The 23,367-nt window shown below is 32.9% G+C and overlaps 1 protein-coding gene across 1 annotated transcript in view; it reads right to left on the bottom strand.

Annotated features, from left to right (window-relative positions):
- pros (homeobox protein prospero) overlaps positions 1-23,367 on the bottom strand; it is a 93,481-nt gene that overhangs the window by 42,294 nt on the left and 27,820 nt on the right. The window lies entirely within an intron of this gene.

Genomic DNA, 23,367 nt, shown 5'->3' on the forward strand with positions numbered 1-23,367 from the left:
GTGTTGGTTCACAGAGGAACAAAATTTGATGACAAATTTCAACATACTAATGTTGTCCTGCCAACTTCATGAACATTTATCTAAATTTCCAAGATATCACCTCTGTTGATGAGATTTTTATTCTTTCAGAATTCTGAGAAAACATTTCATTGAAAGTCAGAAACAAAGATTCTATCTGGATGAAATAAGCAAATATGATATGTATCAATATGTCGAATATCTAGGTTCCATATTATCAGTCAGAAGACACCTGGTTAACGGAAAAAGAGATTATAACAGGCATTTTTCTTCCACTCATGTATATTCATTCAGAATCAGAACTGATGGCAAGAAGACAACATCATTACTCGATGAAGAATCTCGATTTCCTTTGAAATGTTGAACAAAACATCGAATCTGACTGTAAAATATTCTCCTTAGATTTTACCAAGAGAAATCTCACCGCTTCGAGAATCAATCTTTCAGTGCATCTTGTTAGGGAATTCCTTTGCAGAAAACCTTGTAACCATTCATACCGCATTCATGAAATTATTCGAGGAGATATGATTAAAAGCTTCAGAAGACACTAAATACATCAGCGTGCCTACAGCGGAACAAGTCGTTTGCATTTTTCACCCCGTGAGGAGTCATACTCGTAGATTTCTTGGTCCAACTCTATTTTTTTTCCTGCGCCGAAGCGAGAGATGAAGAAATCACATTTTCCACTCTAGATACCTCACCCTTTTCCACCCCCGAAGACCACTCACAACCCTTCCAGTCTTAACTATGTGATGCAAAGATGTATTGCACTTAGAATCTCGGGGATTCTTTTCACAGCAAGCTCTAAAGGAAATGCAGTATTCTTATGAGAAATTTATTCATAATATGCGCTGAATTTTGAATAAAAAATCTTGTAAATGCAGAGACGACGTTTTTGTGGAAGAGATCGGAAAAGTTCATTAAACGTGTATTCCAGGAGGAATTATATTTAATGATTTGTGAAAGTAGTTGATTCAGGTTACTGTATAATTTTTATAATTATTTCCGTGTTAATGATAAAACTTGTCCAAATAATGAATCTGTATTGAAACAGAGTCAGAACTAGTTGAGTCAGTATTGAAGGGAGTTGAAATAACACATAACACAATAACACATATCCAAAAAAATATAAGATATAAATTTAAAAAGTTAGATGAAGAACGTGAAAAAAAAGAACTCAGTTACGATGGAAAATAACAATAGGTACAAAAAAGAATGTGGACTACGTTCGAAAATATATTTGAACAAATAACATGCCCTGGAATATAATGAGAATTCATTATCCACTGAACTGAGATTACAATACAGTATATAAAAAACAGTAATGCAACCAAATCTAATCCAACTTTTTTTACCCGATGTAACCCACTTTTACCTGATTTATGCTAAACAATTATGAATCAACTTCATCAAACTCAACTTTACTCTTTTAACCCTATTATAACAGCTTTGCGTATTTGCTATATTCTATTTTCTTGGATTGGTCTTCTAATGGGATCATAATGAATATGTGCTTGAGCTGTTAGATAATTTGTTGTTTCATGTTACTATTGGGATATGTATAATGTTATAATTTATGTTGATGTTAATATATATTTCAATGAAATATATTATTCGTTTGAAATCGAAAATTTCTTCAGTTAATGAATTCCATGCCTATTGATGAATACCTGTTTCCTCCGGTAAAATTATCCAAGAGACAATTGAAGTATCGGGATGAACTCTTTATTGATAAATCAACTACTTACTTCATGATATAACCAGAATAATACGGATATATAAATCGTGCTAAAAACGCTTTAATGAATGTTTGGAATAGTTATATTGATAATTTGCCGCCTTATATGTTTCTTTCATCATTAAGTTCTGATTTTTGCGCCTTTTTTTAAACTCAGCCTCATTTGGAATATGTGCATTCAAATGAACTGTCTAGTCATTGACATATGTCATCGGTGGAAGATACCCGAAAATCGTTCCAGAATACTGATTGCACAGGAATTATAACCGTATGAAAAGTTAAATTCATGCCGAGAAATTTAAGTTCACAGAGAACTGAACTCAAGTAATATTTTGTTTTTGAGCAACAAATTACAATCAGGAATAAATAGATTAACATTCTCCTAGAATCATGCTGTGGAAAGTGAACTCTGATTTTAGAAAATTGAGTTCATCCGATTGTGAAGAAGCCACCGGAATTGATTTACAAAATAGCTCTTCATAATTTTTTTGAGTGACAAATTTGAAATACCACCAAGTTGTTTACTAATTTTGTGTTGTATCGTTCTCATAACTGGAATGCATTTCATATTTTTTAATAGTTTTCAGATTCTAAAGTATCATAAAAATCGAACCAAAAAAAGTCTCTTGAATGATTCAACTCACAATATCAAAAATAAACTCAATAAGGAATCCCAACCGACATGTTTTCGTCCCGATTCCGGCCAGTTAATCACGAGCTTGACTTTGAATTATCCCCGCTTTCTCCATGCCAAATGATATTGCCTTCTGGCAAGTGAGTATGAATTCGCGAAGGGGGCGGAAAGAAGCAAAGACTGCAGTAGAGTGCAGTTGTAAGAAGGGCAGGCAGACTTCCCTAACCTGCCTCACACCACGGCACGGCCACCACGAGGTTTCACAGTTTGTATTGATCTCCGCTGTTCCCTTCCGTGAGCCGGTGAATCAATGGTCTTAGTCTCAAGTCAGCACTGCATTCATTAAACATCTTTCTTGAAGCCTCAAAATACTTGTGTATAAATTGATGACTGACTTCAAACGTGGCATTCTGTTTGTTCTGATGATAAGAAATATTACTTTCGTTGACGATATACGCATGGCGTTTTCATTTTTGTTTTACCTCTACATATATGAACTTTTTATGATATTGCACCTGCAGCCGCTTCTCAACTCATATGTGAAATCTATAACTGTTAATCAGTGAAATACCTGATACTGATGATAATCATGATTATGGAAATAATATAGTTTCTTTCAAATAGTAACAGAAGTTTGAAGTATTTTCCAATCATTTATTCCAAATTCATTTAGTTATCGAAACATAGTTGAATCTTGATATTTTTAAAACAATACAAAGACCGAAACAAATTATATCGCTTTCGAACAATTTGGGAAGCGCAAAGAGGAAATGCAAATGCACCTCTAAAAAAACACCGTTCTTTGACTGAGATTCGCCTCCATGTCCAGTATCCAAAAATAGCCGAACAATTGCGTATGCTATTCCTAATATAGTATTTTCAGAGCTATGTGACGCATATTGTGGTTTCGGATATATACCAAATTGGCAATTTGAAAAAGAATGATAAAACCATGAGGTAGGACGTACTCGATAGGGATTCAATTATTCAAAATTTTAAATTAAAAATTGGAACCCAAAACATCAATTCCATATATTTCTGGAAATATTTTAACAATATTATCAAAAAATTTGCCAATAATAATAATATCCTAAAAATTGTTCAATGACATATTTTGTGAAGTTTGCTGTTTAACGTTAATATTTTTATAAGAAGAAAATTATATCGTCTGTTCATGAGAAGATAAGATTGATATTGTCCCAAAAAGTACACATCAAGGATGCTTGTTTCGTATTAGTGAACTGTTTTATCAATAGTCTTTTATATATTACATTTTCTTCCGTTCCTATGAATGATGTTTCAATTCCAAAACAAATGTTTGGGATACAGATTGAATAGGTAAAGGGTTTTTTTCCAGTTCGTACCTGAAAGAAACTTTTGTGCATAGTTTACACAATTTTGGAAAAAGTTTGCAATGCCGTTATTTTTTTTCTATCTTTGGAAGTTTCCTATATTTTTTGTTCAATCGTAAAGACGTAGAAAGCCAAAATATCTTTTTTTCTATAATGAGCGGGTCTAGTAAATAGGCTTGCATATCTCTACTAATGTTAAAGATACAAAATATTACCACTATTTCACAGTTTGGATGGCTAATGCGTATTTCGCGCTAGCGAAACGTCAGGAAGAAATTCAAAAAATTTACGGCCTCCAAATCCGGAAAATAGTGACAATGAGAACCTCTGCCGCGAAAGCTTTAACCATTTTGTCAGTTCTCTTTTATTTGGTTGGGATATTTTTGGTAGTAGGTATCTGCTACTATTTTCTTACATCAGACTGATTGCCAAAATTAAAGATCCGTGACTCAACACCAGACAGCACAATTTCGATCCATCATAGATTTCATGAGAAGTGCTAGGTTGAATCACAATTGATTGATGGACTCAACGGTTCTCAAAGATCGAGCCTAAGTGGGCAAAGGCGATGACATCTTTCCTTATTAGGCGGTCTGTTGACTACCGGCCGAGATTCTTCCTCTGTCTTCTTATGAAGCTTTCATTGTGAGGCAGCTAGTTTGATTGATCAAAAATAAAACCTCCTCGTTCCAACACCAGACAACGCTGTTTCTATCCACCAGTGGTGAATATAAACAGGTAGAATCACAAATGGATTGCTGATTTTAACTGTTCTTATGAATCCTTTCTTGGCTCAACTGTCCTTCAATAAATATCTTCGAAAGATGTTATCGCTGTTTCCTATGGAGTATGCAGACAAAACACCTTCACTTTCATAGCCATGAGCTAACACGAGAAAAATAAAAAATAAACAGTTGTATGAATACCGACAATAGCTTCATGTTTCTAATATCGCTCAACTTTTGTAAATTGTTACTATGAAATATAAACGATTTTCTTGGGACAGTATGCCGTATAGGTAGATACAAAAATAATTGTTATAATTGACTGCCTTCTCTATAAGTATGCAACATATTTTCTACTATTATTATTCTGCACAGTAATCATAAAAGATTTTGCAGTACTGGTACAATTGCATAATCTGAATAATTTTCTGCTGACGAAACCGGCGCTATTTAATCCATTAATTTGGAGCCCGCGTCTTCTGTTAAACCCTTTCTCTTCCCGTTTCTCATTGCCTCCCAATAAAGAAAAAGACAAAGCCCGCTTTTTCCGTGAACAATGCAAACAGAAACTATAAAAACGGGCCCGATATTTGCCTACAAACGAGGGATTATGAGCTCTTAAGTTATCGATTGTCAGTTATTAACTATTCATCCCTCTTATAGATCGAGAACATCAACAATTGCATTCTTAAAATTTGTTTCTATTGAGATAAGAGCTACATACGGTATTAGGTGGAAGAATATTCAGACGTAAATGTTTTGGGCGATATTCATTGACTTTTATAAAATAAGGTGATAAAAATAATATTTTTCATTCAAATGTAGGAAAAAAACATGAAAAAAAAATTAAATGTCGAATAAACTTTTCTCGAGATTTCAATTTTTTTCATGAAAACTACTTGCCTTTGAGTAAGTAATGAGATTTCAACTTGCATCCTAAAATAAATTATTTACATCTCAATATCTTACAAATACAGTCCTCTAATAAGAAATGCATACCTATCTATTCAAGTATTCGGAAGAAAAACAAATCAGTAATTATATATTTTATCATTATTATATAATCATTACTGAATTATGAATGAAGTCATTCTCAAGTATAAGGAATACATAAGAATACAGGGTGGCCAAATAAAAACGAAAAAAATACAGAAAACGTTTTATACAAACGCAGAATATTATTGATTTTCGATTGAAGATAACAAAGTATTTTACAAATCACTGATACTAGAGGATGATCTCATTTGAAGCCATCGAAAATACACTTACAGTAGTTTTTAAATTGTCAAATTTCGTAGCGCTTCACAAAGAAAAATGTATCAAATTCAAATAACGTTGATATGCTTATTCAGTATTCAACTATCCATTCGTGAAGGGTGAAACTGAAACTTCTGGCGTGAAATAAATCCAAAATAAGCCCTTTTCCCAATCACCAGAAGTGCAATACTCTTCTCGACGAGCGTTTGGGCAAGCAAGTTGGCGTCTACAGGAGATGAAAAAAACCACTCGCTTTCAAAAATTATCAGAGATTGAATAATATTTTTCATTTCTGAGATTAGAAGAAAGAAGATAAAAAAGAAATGAAGAAATAAAAAAATGGCTAGGCTATGGAATTATAGTGATAGTCATCAAATTGCAAAATGGTTAAAATGAGTAACTGTATTATACAAAGCTGCTACCAACAAAAATGACAAAAAAGTAACTTGGAGAAAGTGAAGCAGAATAAAACAATGAACATAAAGTTTACGAACAAGAAAACTTAGGCTAATATGATCAATAAATAGTTACCAATATATAAAAAATGATTCACCTCAACAGAATAGACGCCCAAGCGTAAGTCATAACCAAAACGGCTTAAACGGCGATTGTGATGATGTCTGTATACTTCAATCTATTCTGAGAATAATATTGTATCCGAGTGGGGTATAGAAGAAGTTAAGGAAAAATATTCCACCAAATTCCACCGAAAATGTCAAAAGGTCTTTCACCTGTGAAATAATGTACAATTCTATATTGAAGCGCTCAATTTCTTGTAAATATCCGGCATTAGCAAATTTCCCCACTTACACGAAGAAACTACAGAAATATGCCCCCAAATCCATCAGTTCATTGAAATCCCGGATGATCAAAACTGATTTTCATCAGCTCGATACTCGTATATGCTAATTAGAAATAGGATGTATAGCTGGCAGCGGAGAGAGCATTCACTGTTGGTACTTTTTTATTCAAAACAAGGCAAGGGTCAGTATATTCACTCAATACTCGGAAAAAAGTTTAGCCTCTCTTTCACGTTTGATGTGTTGCAGCTTTCTCGTTTATTCGCTTTGAAAATTAATTTAAAGATGCATATTTTTCTGTTTATATTCTGAACACATTTTTCTTTGGAACAATGAGTTGAATTATACGTATTTCCACAACTTTGAATGAAAACAATGCTGCTGACTTCGTGAACCGAAAATTTTCAATTATTTTTTTATTCTGACTGAATATTCACGAATATCAGGTGATGAATATTTGAATATCTGATGGATTTCGAAAAGTAGGTCTCATTCAATTCTAGTTTATAGATTTATAGTTTTAACTATTTCGGGTCCAATAAAAACAAGGGTTTTCCTTCAATTTTATATGCTATACATTTCTTGATTTCTGGCTGAAATGAGGACCCTCTTAAGGCGTTTTTCTTATTACACCTGATAAGATTAAAAATATCGATATTTTTTGTATGCTGAACATTTTTTTTGCACCAGGTACCATAAACTGGTTTGATGGCTCTCAGATTCAGATCTAAGCTGCTATGTATGTGACAAACTTAAATATACTTTTGACAAATTGAAAATGAAACAAATAAACGGTGAAAATCAACAATTAATCAGTTTTTTGTTTGCACTATAAAGTTTGCGAAATGGTAGATTTTACATTTGGGTCTACAAAAAATCATCCATAATCACTATAAACACATTTCATAATACACTAATGATACATTTTTTCAGTAATTCAATCGCAATTTACAAATGTTATAAATATCATAAAAAAATATTTGGAAAACAGCACATTTAGTTGTATATAATCAAAAAAAAATCACATTTGCCGGTTCAAACTTCATTATTTCATGAATATTTCATGAATTGTTTACTTTGGAATATTTTATAAACTAGTCATGAAAGGTGAAGTTACAAGAAGGTAGTTTTTAGACAATGAATGAAATGAATGACAATGAATGAATAAACACGATATCAAATAAAAAAAGATAAACCCAGATGTTCTACCTCTAAACGGAAGTGTCACTATTTTCAAAATGCAAGTCACTTTTTACTCATCGAAGGAAATAAAGAAGACGTGAATTAGCATCTAAGATAATGGAAGCATTCCTTCAGTGAACCGTAAAACGAAGCGTGCACAATCGAAATCAATTCAGAGTTTTCAATATATTTGATGGTGAAATCAAATTCGTTTTTATGTTTCTTCAAGAAGCTTTAGATGAATTTGTGATCATCGTGAATATTCATCAGAATATTTAAAAAAAAATGAAGTGATAAACATAAAATAAATATATTTGTGATGCTTCTGACATCTTTTTTCCCTCACAATGAATTTGTAGAAAATTAACGAAAATAATCATAATGTAGCAATAACATGAATGTTCTATTTATAATGAATCTTCAAGTTTCAAATGTCAAAAAAATGAATCAGCTTCAGTCTGACTGTTGATTATTTTTGTTTTTACTTCTCATGGATATTAATTCCTTTTGCACACCAAGTGTAGTAGACCAAACTATTTAATTCTAAGACATTTAAAAAAAAATTGATAACCCCATTTTTAACTTTTGTTACAATTGTACAATCAGAATTGTAACTTCATTGAACTTTCAAAGTCAAGTGTGATTCACACTACACCGTAGATGATATTTATATTCTTCATATCTTTGATACTAAACAAAACACTCAAGACAAAAAAGTTGATGAGTTAACATAAGAATCCATAACAACTGATAACATTCTGTAAGAATTGATCAACAAATTCGGTTGCCAGTGAGACAATATTATACACATTGAAATGTGATGATATATAAAAATGTGATAAGATACATTGCAATTTGTTCGTGGTTTTTTAATCAAAATAAAACATAAAATCGATTTTGGCTTTGGAAAGTATACTATTTGACGTTGTTGAATCAAGTATTCCTAAATTGTGATAGTTTTAATACCAACTTATTTATTAATTAATATTTTTGATGTTTATTTTGTAAACTAGTAAGTTTTCTTCTATTATAATTAAATTCGATCTGTTCAATAGAAATACCAAAAAATGTCTTTCGATGAAAACTAGTTTTGACAAAAGAGTTGTGAAGCTTTAGCAATGGGTAACCTGTTTTTATTACTTCAGATCTAATTACCTCAAAATAAACCCTAATGATATTAGAACCAACGAGTTTCATCAGAGTAGCCTCAGAGACTTCTGAGTTGATGAAAAAAAAAACACTATTTTTTTCAACATTCACCCTCTGTGAATGAACTTTCTCTATTAAATATAATATATGAAATTTAATTAAATATTAACCCTGTATATGAAATTTCACTATTCTGGAGTGAAATGAGTTCATAAACCTGTGGATTGAATGTGATAATGAACAACAATTTGTGGAATTTTCATTGGAATTTTGGAAATAATTTGGGGAATAATCTTATAATCATCAATTACTGTGGATATACACTATAATCTGTTTTTTTGTTAACAAGCTGTCACCCTTTCAAGAGAGACAACAGTGGAAATTTGTGCGAGCCAAGAATCACCTAGGCCTTATCTTTTAACGTTCGACTCATATGAAACTCATTTTCCTCTGAAACTATTCCACAAAACACTTGTAAAAATGTAGTTTTTGAAATTCATCCGAATGAAAATATGGATCAACTTGCAATAAATGCATGAAATATGCGAACTCAAAAACTACTGAATAGATTTTCACCAATGGACGGTGTTATACAAAGAAAGATTTATGAGAAATGTTTTGTATAAATTGGAGCGTTACATTATACAATTTGAATTAACACCTTCTGAGAGTTATTGCAAAATCAAAACAATGGATCGTCAAAATAAATTCATAGGGTCTTACAAACCTTTGCGACACACAATAAGTTTTGTTTTGCTTTACGTAGTGAATCCCTTTGAAGGTTTACGTCGCATTTTGTTTTGTGCTGTCTTCAGGTTGGTATTCTAAAATTAAAATTGAAAGTTGCAACATACCTTTTGTTGACGGAATTTCATCAAATGCTATTTTAGTAACAACCTGATGCTTAGCTGGATCGTGTAACTATTCTATATATATGTATACAGTAGGAGTGATCACAAATTGAATAATTTCACTCTAATCGCCTTGACTTCAAGAAATAACAAATGTTCATCATTAGTGTCTTCAATAACTCGAAACAGTACATTTAATTGATCTTCAGTCACTCCTCTACAAAGTTAATTATTCTTAGACATTTGACAGACAGTTTGCTGCTTCTTCTTGTGATATGCTTTTGATTCTCGAGTCATGCAACAGTATTAATAACGTTCGAGTTCTAAAGGAAATTAACTAGTAATAACTTTCTGAACTCTGAAAATAATTGTATCATCAATGAATTTTGAAACGTGCTGTTTGACACTATGAAAATTTTCAGAGTATATTGAAGAAATATACCATGGATATTGGTGATTATTTCTTCAAAGAAAACGGATATTATTTACTGAATTGAATAATTGCTATACATAAAAGTTATTCGTTCATTTTATTTTAATATTCGAACTAGTAAACTGTTACTGAACTGGTAATTAAGTATTGGTTTGAAAATTGACAGTTCATATATGAAATCTACAGAATAGCCATGTAGCCACAATCGTCTTCGGATGATGACTGTTGCCATACTTAGACGATTGTGGAGCCTAGATGATGACCTAGGAAGATTTCTTGCAGCTCTCTTAGAATCTGAGTGCACATATATCGTATATATTTAACTAATTTGTATTTCAGTTAGCATCAAGATGGCTCGTGGAATTGAATCAAAAAAAAATATTGAAACAAAAGTCATTTTTTGTTAAGGAATTCAGAGTATTTTATCGACTTTCTTTGGTTATTTTCAAAAAATGTTGTCGGAAATTTGGTAATAGAGAGAACCAGCAAAGAATAATGACGAATATCCCCAGATTTTTTCAATTATGACGACGGAGGCAGCCTCCGGGACGCTAAGATTGTGAAAGATGTTAATAGCTAGCGAAGGTCGATAAAAGAAGTATTTGTTCATACATTCCATGGAAGTAACTAGGTATAGAGAAGGGAGACGTCTCAAATCTTTCTTTCATGTTTTTTTTCATCAACACCCTCTTTTTTGACTTTTTCTCTCTTAATTCATCTAGTAAACTCTTAAAATATCTGGTACAACATTGTCAAGTTTTTGTGAGATGAGTGACCACCCTGACTATAAATTCTATTCACGACAATAGATAAATCAATCTGAAAAGTTGCATTATTTCTAACGATCTGAAATTCAGTCTGAAACAATCAACAATGGGTGCAGGTTATAAAATATTCCGTCAGTAATTTCACCCAGATGAAATACAATCGCATTGAACATCTCCACATATTGTTGGAATTTTGACAGGACGCAGTGATGAATGTCGCGCATAACATCGGTGATGTTGACCAGTTCAACATAGAAGTCATCGTCGTTTGGCGTACAAAAACTGCACATAAAATTACATGCAAGTCTAGTGCAGGCATCATTCAATTAGCCCTGGGTGTGGCCACAGCCTCGCTTTATAAAACATCGATCGAACGAGCGGTCATCGTTTCAAAAGTACGCTCTTTGATTCCCTCATTGCCGCTTTAATTTCAACACTAGCACATGCGCTTGGAGAGCCGCTCCTCGGTTGTTTCCTCATCCTCGGCCGCCGCTAATTTGCAGCAGGCCAGGAAAAACGTGTGCATTAACGGCAACTCCATCCCACTCCTGAAAACGTGATACTCTGCTATCCCACTTCTGATCGGTTATAATTCAACCGGAAAAAAAGGATCGCGATCATCGCCGATATGATTTATATACATCGAGGTGTTTTTGAAGGGTGGTTTGTTTGTTTTCCATTTGCTTTTTCTCAGTTTGGATCCAACATGATCAGTGGACAAATTAGGTTCGGAATATCAATAAAAGCATTTTCACATATCTATACCTTTTCCCAAATAACAAGATTTCATGATCTGAATGAATCAACATCATCGGGAAAGGCTGATCTTCAGCCTTTCCCGTTTATTTATTGTATCATTATGGGAATAAAGACCTATTATTATTATTATCTGCCAATTTTTGAACAAATATTATCATCTGACAGAACATGTAACTGTTAGTCAACCGATTCTATATAACAACCAGTGTTTTTTTTAAGAAATATTGTTTTCTGGTCGATCTGGAAAAACAAGTGTTGTGTAACCATGTAATGATAGTAAGCCTATAAAAATTATTAAATAACTTAATTCGTTCGATTGATGACTTATTTATTTTGTAGAAATTCATGTTGAATATCGAATAAAGAAAATACTTTTGTCTAGTTTCTACTGTGTTTATTTATTCATTTACGACCGGTTTCGGCTTATAAGGCCATTTTCAAGTAACTACCACAAATTGTCAAGTTGCGTCTTAAATAATGTGCACAGGTATCTGCTGTAGGTACCAATATTACAATATGTCACGATTACCAACTATTGGATGGATCCTAAAATTCCTAAATTCAAAAGGCGCGAGCTGCATAGATCTAGTCGTTGGTCGTTGAGCGTTATGAATTTGGGGTCCTTGTACAATTTATTTATTTCCAACGCTTCCTATAAATTCCTCCCCTTCCATTGTTACATATATGAAGAATTTTCATGTTTTCTTTATTCATTGTATGGTTTGTTTCCATATATAGCTGATTTTTTATTTGATAATACATGTTCTCGGTATCTTATGTCGAAGTTTCTGCCTGTCTGAGCTGCATAAGCTGCTGGGCAGTCCCCACATTCTAGTCTGTATATGCCCTGTATATTCCTGAATCTCAAACGCAATCATAAATTTTAGTTCAACATCTATAGAAAATACACCTTCACGGACTGTACAATACCGATGAATTCTTTCAGTCCATTATCACACAAATTATCGGCCTTCAGATCTATGATACATAGAGCATTTATGATACTGTCATCAGAGGAGACTTTTCAAGAAGAAATTAGGATCATAAAGCAGATAGCATATAACAACCATATTCCCGCCAACTTAATTGAAAAACTGATCTCCAATAAGAACAATAAATTGATCATGAAGGAACTATTCCTGAATCAGGAAGAACATAAAGAAGGTAAAAAATATGCTAGCATGAGTTATTCAGGGAAGCTCTCAGAAAATATAAAGAACAATTTTTCAAAACTCAACATAAGCACATTATTTTCTAATAAGAATAATTTAGGAAACATGTTATTCAACGAAAAACCGAAAAGGGATAAATGGAAAAAATCGGACATATACAGACCAGAATGTAGGGACTGCCCAGCAGCAAACCATACAATAAATAAAGGAAACATGAAAATTCTTCATACATGTAACAAAGGAAGGAAGATGAATTTATTGGAAGCGTTGGAAATAAATAAATTGTACAAGGATCCCAAGTTCATAACGCTCAACGACCAACTAGATCTATGCAGCTCGCCCTTTTTGAATTTAGGAATTTTAGGATCCATCCAATAGTTGGTAATCGTGACATATTGTAATATTGGTATCGTGTTAGGTCAGGTACCTAGAGCAGATACCTGTCCACACTATTTAAGACGCAACTTGACAATTTGTGGTAGTTACTTGAAAATGGCCTTATAATTCTTATAAGGCCATTTTCAGTAACCGGTAGTAACGAATAAATAAACACAGTAAAAACTAGACATAAGTATTTTCTTTATTCTATATTAAATAATTTACCACGAGTATGAAGTTGATCATTCTTTGGAATCGAACATAACCCTATTGTGAGACAATTAAAACATTATCATCAATATTAATGTTGAACATTTTATTCCAAATTCTATTGTATCACTCATAGGTGGGATGTGCGTTTTCAAATTCAATAAATTTCGTTGGAAACTCACCGACATACGATATAAACCAGTTTTGCAAATGCTTATGAACATAACATTTTGGCAGGAATGATGGCAATGATTTGATACAAATATAGGAATACTTATGATGCACTGTTTGGAACCTTTGGTGTAGTAATGAATATTTCTGGAGTTCTTTCCCAACACCAAATCGTTATTTTTAACACCTCGACACGTGTTTCGATCACCAAGTGGTCATCTTCAAGAGGAAGATCGAAACACGTGTCGAGGTGTTAAAAATAACGATTTGGTGTTGGGAAAAACCTCCAGTAATATTCATATATAAGAATAGTTTTCGATATTGATCATGCTGGAATGAATTGAAAAAATATCTTATATCAGAAATTTTTGGATTCATATGTCTAAAAGGAAATTGAATTTTGAACAATTTGGATATGTTAGAAATTTAAATCTCTGTTACTATTACGATATAATTCTCAGATGTAACGCTAGACTGATTATAGAGTTTTTAGAAAGCCGAAAATTGATATCCATATTCACTTCATACGTCCGTTTCTCAATATTATTGGAGCTTAAACTATGATGAGCTGATCTGGAAGCAATCTCTTGAAAAAGAAAGACTTTCAAAACAGTATCATCAATTACTTCAATCTTTTTTCAACACCGTAAAAATAATTATTTCCCCGAAACTCATTTATAAACACTAATGTAAGGATATATGTCAGTTGACTAAATAGTAGAAGTAGAACTTCATAGAACTTCACTATTGTTATCCAACATTTGTATGTCAATTTTAATAAATTACCTTCCTGGCAAATTGTTCACACAAAACATTTGTATCCTCTTGTTGAGCATTTGTAACAGAGTTGTTAGTGAATCAAAAAAAAAATCTGTTACTTGGGCCTCACCTTGCCGGTAAATCATTGGTTAAAGAGGCATTTATTTCCTACTTGTGGTATTCAAAAGCTTTAAGTACCAAATTAAGGCAATTCCTATTTATATAATGAACAGGAAGTTATAGGAGTGCAGGGTAAGCACGGATATTCCATTCAGTTCGAAACATTTTAGTGCGAAAACCAACCCAAGACAGGTGGGTATCTTAAGAAATATAACACATAATAAACATAAAAGTTCAACAATAGGGCTGAGTTAGTTTCAAAATAAGAGATATTCGTAAAACCAGGTGGTAGGCGTGATGTTTGATCTCTCAAATTTGCTGCCGAACTGATAGCACTGAAGAATAACGATGATTTATGGAAGGTACTTTAGCTTTGTCGAGTACGTGAGCTATATCCTTATGAGGTATTTTCTAAGATGTTTCTGTATCCGCATATAAAATCTATAATCCTTTCAATACATTTATGGGTTTTTCTAGAATGAGAATATGTTACGTTTTTAAACTGAAATTTTATTTTTTTTGAGTAAACGAGCACGAGGACCCTAGAAAACGAAATCATATACTTCAAATTGTAATGTTTTATCTATGGCACATTTAAAAATACTCGCGGTTGATAGCCAATCAGGTATTTTTCGACTTTCAAAGCACCTGCTTGCAATCATGCGTGACTTAAGAAATAACGGCGAAGAAATCCAAAACAAACAATTTTCCCAACAGAACTTCAATATTTTTCTCAACGCGCAGTTTTACCAACCAAGATGATAAAAACTTGTTTTCATCTCTTGAAGCCCTGGAGACGCCAACTTGGTTGGTGAAATGCGCGCCGAGAAAGTATTACAGTTCTGGTGGTTAGAAAAAGTGCTTGTTTCATATTTATTTCACACCAGAAGTTCCAGTTTTACATTTCATAAAAGCTATTATTTCTCTCAATGTGCATAAACAAACATTTCAAGGTTAGTCCGCTTCCAATGAGATTTACATTGACCAAGTGCATCACACCAAATGAAATGTGTTCGGTCTCAAAATCTTACTATCGAAATTATTATTTTTTTCAAGTGAATCTCAATTTTTTATTATTTAGCCTAGAGTTGCCAACTCTAAAATTTGTACAACAAAACAGATTGCTTCATGGCATTATTTTTATTGTATTTGAATTGAAGGGGTTACAATTTTAGGAGTGATTTTATTTTATGTATTGGTAACTGATCTTGTTTGAGTTATTCAATTTTTCATTATTCCTAACCGGGTTTTTCCACAATATTTGCGTGAAATCCTACGAGGATTTCACGCAAATATTGTAAGCTACAAAAATAATAGTTACATTTTTGATTCCTTAATTGTTCCTTATATCCCTTATTTTGGGAATTACCGGCTATTATGATCTCTTCTACCTATGTTAATCCAAACCAATAAAGAAATCTGAAACCCCTTCTCTAACTACCGAGTGGAACATTGACATTTTGTAAAATCATTTCATTATGTTTCAAACCTTGTAAGAGTACAGTAGGAATTAAATACTGTCTTGTCTACAGTACATCTAGCTAGTTATTTTTCCCATCCTATCTTTTCACATTGATCATTTCATACTCACGATAAAACAATTGTGGGTGAAAACATTGGTCCTTCGAGCCGGATATTTTTAAAATTGATTGAAAATATTCATAATAATTTTCAAGTTTTCACTTGAAACTGTAAGTGAACAGTAAACATCGTACTATCGACATCAGTGCAATCTTGCACAACCCGAAGCAGCAGCATACCAGTTCCAGGATTTCAAGTTCTGGAAATCCATTGCGTACACCAGCCCAAGCAGCGGTTTATCAATCTATCCAACGAATTCACGGCCAGCAGCATCGATATCTTGTCAAAATCGTCAGTGGTCACGGTAAGTCATTTGGACTATCCTATCTTATCCTACTCATATATTCTTTCATTGTTCAATATACCATTTCGATTATCATTTTCACCCAATCAATTCATTTTTTTATTGAAATAAACTTTTTCAGATCAACCTTAAACGATCGAAACACATCTTTCCATATAAATAATCTTATAAACATTTTTTATTTCTTGTTCAGTAACTGATTGAGCATTAAAAATGTGTGTCGAGCAGATTGAAGCATTAAAAACTAAACGTTGAGTTTCCCAGCGATCTCTTACAAATTATAAAAAATTCCTATCGCGTTTCGATCCGTCAACAGACTTTCCTGCTCTAGAAAAACAGTATAACAAAATAGAAACAGTAGGTGCAACGTTCGAAACCTGTCCTTGAGTTAATTCTCGAAGAATCGGAAGAATTAAGCGATTATCGCACCAACTTTGAAGAGCAATATTTTGATACGTATTCTATTGCATCAAATTTACTAGGTACTCGCAGACAATCACAGTCGCACTCTACAAGTAATACGGCAGCTATAGTGGATACAGAAGCGGCACATTTAAATTCTCCGCCGCTTTCTTCAATTCATCAAGCGGAACAAACAAAAGGTGAAGCCAATTCTTTTAGCAATGAAAACAATACTCTATTGAACGCGTCTATACCACAAGCCGCAGATTCTGCAGCGGCTGAACCTATGTTTCAAGCAACATCTAACTTATATTTCAACCCTTGTTTGCCTACTATAAATCTACCCATCTTTCACGGTTCTATTGATAACTGGCTAGACTTTCATGATCTTTTCAACTCACTTGTCCACCAAGATATACCAGCAATTCGAAAGTTATTCTATTTGAAAGGCTGTCTTTCAGGCGAAGCAGCACAGGTCATCTCATCTATCGAATCATCGACTCAAAACTATGAGACATTATGGAACTTGTTAAAAGAAAGGTACAACGATCGTAAATTAATTCGCGATGCTTATATTAAATCACTAATTGATTTACCTTCCATTTCAAAAGATGTTTCTACTCGCGTTTTTCTATATCAGCTTCAGAAGAATCTGAGAGCTCTTCAATCTTTAGGTGAGCCTACTAACTATTGGGACTCATTTTTAACAGTTTTTTTCCGCGATAAATTCGATTGCCGTTTAGTCGAGAGGTGCAATGATTTCAGCAACTACTTTCCAAATTCTACTGTTGAACAAATGATCAGTTTTCTCAATAAACGAGTTCAACTCGAAAGTACGCAGTTTCAGACTTAGTCTTTAAGGTCAGGCAGTTCTAATAATCAGCCCAAGATCTCAAATTTTCGACCAAATACTCAATCTCAAAAGGCATATGTAACATCTACATCGCCAATTCGGTGTCTCTATTGCAATGAAAACCACTTCACTAATCTTTGTCCGAAATTTCTCGCGCTCAATCCTTCAAAGCTATTTGAAATTGTTAAAAAAAAGGATGGTGCATCAATTGCCTTCGCAAAAGGCGTCGTCCATCTCAGTGCACGTCCACTAATTGTCGCACACACGAGTCATATGCTCACATTTACTATGAATAAAAGTAATTGTATATTACTGGAGTTTTATCCCAAGCCGTTATTTCAACACCTCGACACGTGTTTCGATCGCCAAGTGATCATCTTCAAGGTGAAGTTTAATCTTTCTATTGAAGACGATCACCTGGTGATCGAAACAGGTGTGGAGGTGTTGAAATATCGGTTTAGTATTGGGATAAAAATCCATTAGTATTCATTACTATACCAAAGGTTCCAAACAGTGCATCACAAAAAAAGGAATTGTGGCAAATTATTTGAAAAACAATTATAAAGGTGAATACATATCAATTCAGTTGTTTAACTTCGAAATTGATTCTAAACACGACAATTCATGTGAGTTGGTCATCCGAAATTTAAAAAAATACAACTTTCAATTTGTATGTAACACAAAAATTGACTGATAAGGAGACATCAATAGATTGAGTTTTGAAAATGAAAAATAATTGGATTGGAGAAGATGACTCCTGATGAGAATGACGTTAAGGCACCAAGGATCACAATGAATGGGAGAATTCCATACTTAGAGGTGAAAAAAAGATGCTTAGTGGCCCATTTTTTTCTGATTATTTCCTTCGTTGAATCATTATGGCGAATTCCAAATAATTTCAGTTATATTTCAATGCCGAGATTTCATGAAAATATCGGCATTGAAGGAATCCCAAATGTTTGAAAAATTTATAAAAGAAGAACGATGCAGATGCGAAATTCAAAACTCAAGCTGTTTATCAAGCAGATGCACATCATTGGAAAACCTCAGAATAAATTCACCCTTTTACTTCAAAACAAATTTTGTTATCCTTACTTGTTAGCTACCTGCTTCTCATGAATACCAAAATATCTTTGAAACCCACCGATTTATTCTTCAGATGTGGCGAAACATTTCTTGTGAAACTTAAAAGGGTTTAGGAAGTGTAGCCTAGGTCGGTTCTTAAGATTTGCAGACAGATGCTGTTGAAAAATACAACAAATTGCAACATTTCTCTGAGTACTGAATTTGATTAATGAATTAGAAACGTTCAATTGTCACGGAGAAGAAAAAAGTTTTAAACGCATCTGCACACACTCGAGTGTATATTAACCACCCCTCTATATATATTTTGGGAGGATGAATAATACGAGATTCACTAGTAGGTTATAACAAAAGAATTACGTTATCTTATGAACCTATGGCACACTTATACGTCTGTTCATGTTACAAACTCGAATCACAGACCGCCTAGCGCTGGTAATAAAAATTGATTCAGTATTTTGAATGAAATAATGGATGTATTTTTAATATGTACGTTTGATTTTTATTCCAATGACGGGGTGAAATGAGGTTATATTTTAATTAGTTTTCAGAATCAACAGGTCGTCGGGTAGTTTTTATATTTTTTATTGTAATATATATCCATTCGGATTGGCAATTATATTTGTCAATTGAATAATTTCACATATAAACATTGTTTATTTTATCATCGGAAACTGAGAGTGATTTTTTTCACGACTATCGCGTGAATAATTTCATTTGTGAACACTTTCGGTTGGAATATTTTAATAATCAGTGCAGAGAATAAAAGCATAACAGTTTGATCGATCAGTATTCAACACTATAAAAATGTTTTATTTTGTTGGCTTTCACAATTCATGGTATTATGAATCTACTTGTGAAAATTTCTAAAGTAAGTTTGGGTCAGAAGTTTAAATAGATATTTCTGTTTGGGAAAACGATTATAAAAATCAGTAAGATTGATACAGACAGAGAATTTATTGAGGTAGGTTTATGACATCCGTCTTCAATATATATATATATATATATATATATATATATATATATATATATATATATATATATATATATATATATATATATATATATATATAAAGACAAAGTACAAGCACCACAGGAAAATCCGCAAGGCGCTCTTAAAGCGGTGCCTGTGCGAAAGTAGTGATTCACATTGGAATTGAATCGCTGGACATTGAGTCCATTTGGAAAAACGTTCTCAGGAAGTTTATTCCATATAAACGCCGTTCTCCGGTTCAAGCAGCTATTTTTATCAAGTACTTTCTTGGTTTTTCTCATTTTGTCTTCAATCGAGGACCGCCTGCCCGGTACTGACGATGCCCAATAGGCTGAAACAGCTGTCTACCGGTGGCTATTGAATTGAAATCAATGTGGGAATGATCAAAAAGTACTTATCTATTTATTTTTTGATTTTCATGAAATTATTTTCCAGCAGCTTGACTGCATTAACCTTTCTAGATATATATATATATATATATATATATATATATATATATATATATATATATATATATATAAACATAACAGAAACACAAATTCTGATTTTCTTAGATTAAAATCAGTATACAGACTGCTGTTTCAGGGCTCTATCTTCCGATTGATAATCTGAAAAAATATTAATTTTTCCCTTTGCTGTCTTTTCTTAAACAAGGACATTTGGACATTTTTTCTGCTGTGAAATATGATTTATGATTATCAAATATAGGTATCGAGGATTTAAAAATTGTACCTACCATCCAAAACATCCATAGACAACATCTGAACGTACCTATATTATAAATTCTCAAATTTGAAAAAATACACATAAATCACATGAATTAAAACTTTAAAGACCAACAAAAATTAAACATACGTTATTTTTTTTTTAATTTTTTGAATTTTTAGCTTCACAATTGATTCAAATCCATTTTGAATTTCCATTAGTATATTTTCCACTGCATGTAAGATTTATTTCAACTCTGTACAGTTTTGAATTATCGAAATATTTCGAATGAACCACTGACCTACTCCAGATCTTTATTCGCCCTAACCTACTCTTGATAATGGCACCCTTAGATCGGGCAGGCTCTGATGCATCATACACTTTATCGGGGTGAACATCTTTTATAAAAGACTATGACGAAACCAGTGGATTGATAGGCGTATGTCGAGTTTGGGAAATCGTTACTGAAGTTGCAAATCGAAATTAGGAATATAACAAACAGAGCCGTCTTCAGATCCTATTAAATCGAACAAAATTCGGAACTACTCCTGATATTTTATTTTTTATGCAACTGGAGAACAACATATGTCTCTTGCATATATTGTTTTTTCATTTATAACATCAAGAACACAATTTTTCTCTTATGGCTTTGCTCTATGAGCACTCTGCCTATTAATGTATCTACTGACCCGTTACTCGATAAAAATCCATGTTAACAATATAACAATTTTCACGCCATGAACTTCACTCAAAATGCGTTTCACTACAATATATTGTATTCAGATTCAATATTTGATTATTTTTAAGGAGTTTTCGTGTTTCTGAAAACATTTTTGAACTTTATCCATTCAAATTGATGTTAATTGGGTAAAAAAAATGTAAACTGAATTATCCACAGTACATACTTGCACGAAATAAATAAGAAGGTTCAAATAAATTGTGATGTACATTGAAATATACAAATCAAAATAAAATGATTTAATACAATATGCCGAAAAATCTATGAATCATTTTTTATATATGGAAATGGTAAAGGTTTCTACTTATTTTTGTATTAGTTTCTATTTTCTAATAGACTTGCACTCATTCTGTTTTGTGAATAGAAGTACTTTCAGGAAAAGCAAGAAACAAACTCACCGATTCGATAACATTTGTTTCCTATTTGACCATTTTTTGAAAAGAAATAGTTTAACTTTATATTTTTCACTCGTTTCATTTCATTTGGCAAACAATTGCAGATATTAATGCCATCATGTAGTACTGACTTTTTCCCAAAATTCGAGCGTGATCTGAAATTGTCATTGTGACTTGTTCTATAATCATGAATGTTTTGATGAATAACAAATTGTATATTGGAACAATTTTCATGAAAAGATAAATTTTTCAAGTCATATTTTGATGGGAGTTCATTCTGCTACAACCTATAATTTATTACACAGTTCAGCTTCAATTTTGGGCCGGTCCTGTTGAAGTTCATCAGCGGGACGCCGAAGAAGGGGAAAAAACTGAAGGTTGCAATAGTAAGGGGAAGAAGGGTAGCATGCAGTTTCTATTTATTAGAAGGAGGGTAGTCGTCTTTTGTTATGGACTGGAGAATAAGTCAGCTGGCTGCAGGAGTATTGCTCCCTCTCATAGGTGATGCAGCTGTCCGTTATAGACCAAGTTTGCACCGTCATATTTACGTCGGCAGTGGCGCTCGTGGTTTAGATTGAAATTGGAGAAATTAATATAGATTCAACAACTATTCAGGAATTCATTAAAATAAGAATACGTCAATTTCAAGAAGGATTTTTTGCGAAAATCGTTTTTCCCAGTGTTCATAAATTCCATGTATCTATTTAGAAATTGATATTCTCACTACACTACAGGAGAAACTGTTGTTAATTATTGTCTCGACATGTTAGAAATCTGATGATTCGTAGGGAATATTGTTTATTTTCTTCCATTTCACGAGTTTGATACTTTCTCCATATCTATTTGGTGTAGTTATAATTCAAATTATGTCCCATCTGGAGGTGCTTTAGGAAAAATACAGAGTGTATGATAAATATTCTTCTGTTCGGTCGCCGCACGTGATATAGACCATTACATCCTGATTCTTGGGAGAATTTGATTCGCAGATATTATGCATCATCATTCTGTCAATATTTTTCATACCATTCATGTTTGCAAGTTTTACGTTTTTTGTTTTCTGAAGGGTCTTGTATCTGAATGAAGAAAACAAAATCTCAGCAACGAGTCAACGCACTGATGATGTCTGCCGCAGTAGCAGACGAAACATTTGTGACTTAGTTCCCAGTCAACCACAGACTACCAGCCGTTACCATGACTTCAATCTAGGAAACATAAGGTCTTGGATCTGTCTGATTTATTCACCTTTTTTTGGGTTTTTTGTTTGTTTAAATAAATTTTGCTGATTCGAGATTCATTTGCTATTAGGTATTTCCATCAGCACTTCTTTTCTATTCATCGGCTCCATTAGGCAAATACTCACACTATCAACTTGTTGATTAGGGATTCTTGTTAGACAACTGAATGTTTTTGGGACTCGGCACTAGTTAATGAGGGTAGTTTTTCGGTAGGATGTATTCTAGTGTACCAAATGATTTTTTTGTGATTAGCACGTTTAGAAAGACAAGCTGCCTATTATATCACAAAAGTATTTTGTTCGTGTTATCTTTTGGGCCTCATCAATTATATGTCATTCAATATCTTTTTTAGAGTGTCGCTTTTTCGACTTGAAACAAAATAGATTTTCTATCAAAGGTCATATCAGCAAATGGTGATGGAAGTGAAAGAAATTCTTTTCAGCTATCCGAGCTATCAGCTATACAAGCACTTTTCCTAATAACCAGAACCGTAATACTCTCCTCGGGCAAGTTGGCGTCTTCAAGAGAATTTTTTTCAATTCCAAAGTGATTGGGAAAAGTGCTTGTTTTGGATTAATTCTTCCAAGAGGTTCTAGTTCAA

Source organism: Leptinotarsa decemlineata, unplaced genomic scaffold (genome assembly GCF_025532065.1).
Source record: "Leptinotarsa decemlineata unplaced genomic scaffold, Ldec_3_MD MMD2_tig00003348_RagTag_RagTag, whole genome shotgun sequence".
NCBI lineage: Eukaryota > Metazoa > Arthropoda > Insecta > Coleoptera > Chrysomelidae > Leptinotarsa > Leptinotarsa decemlineata.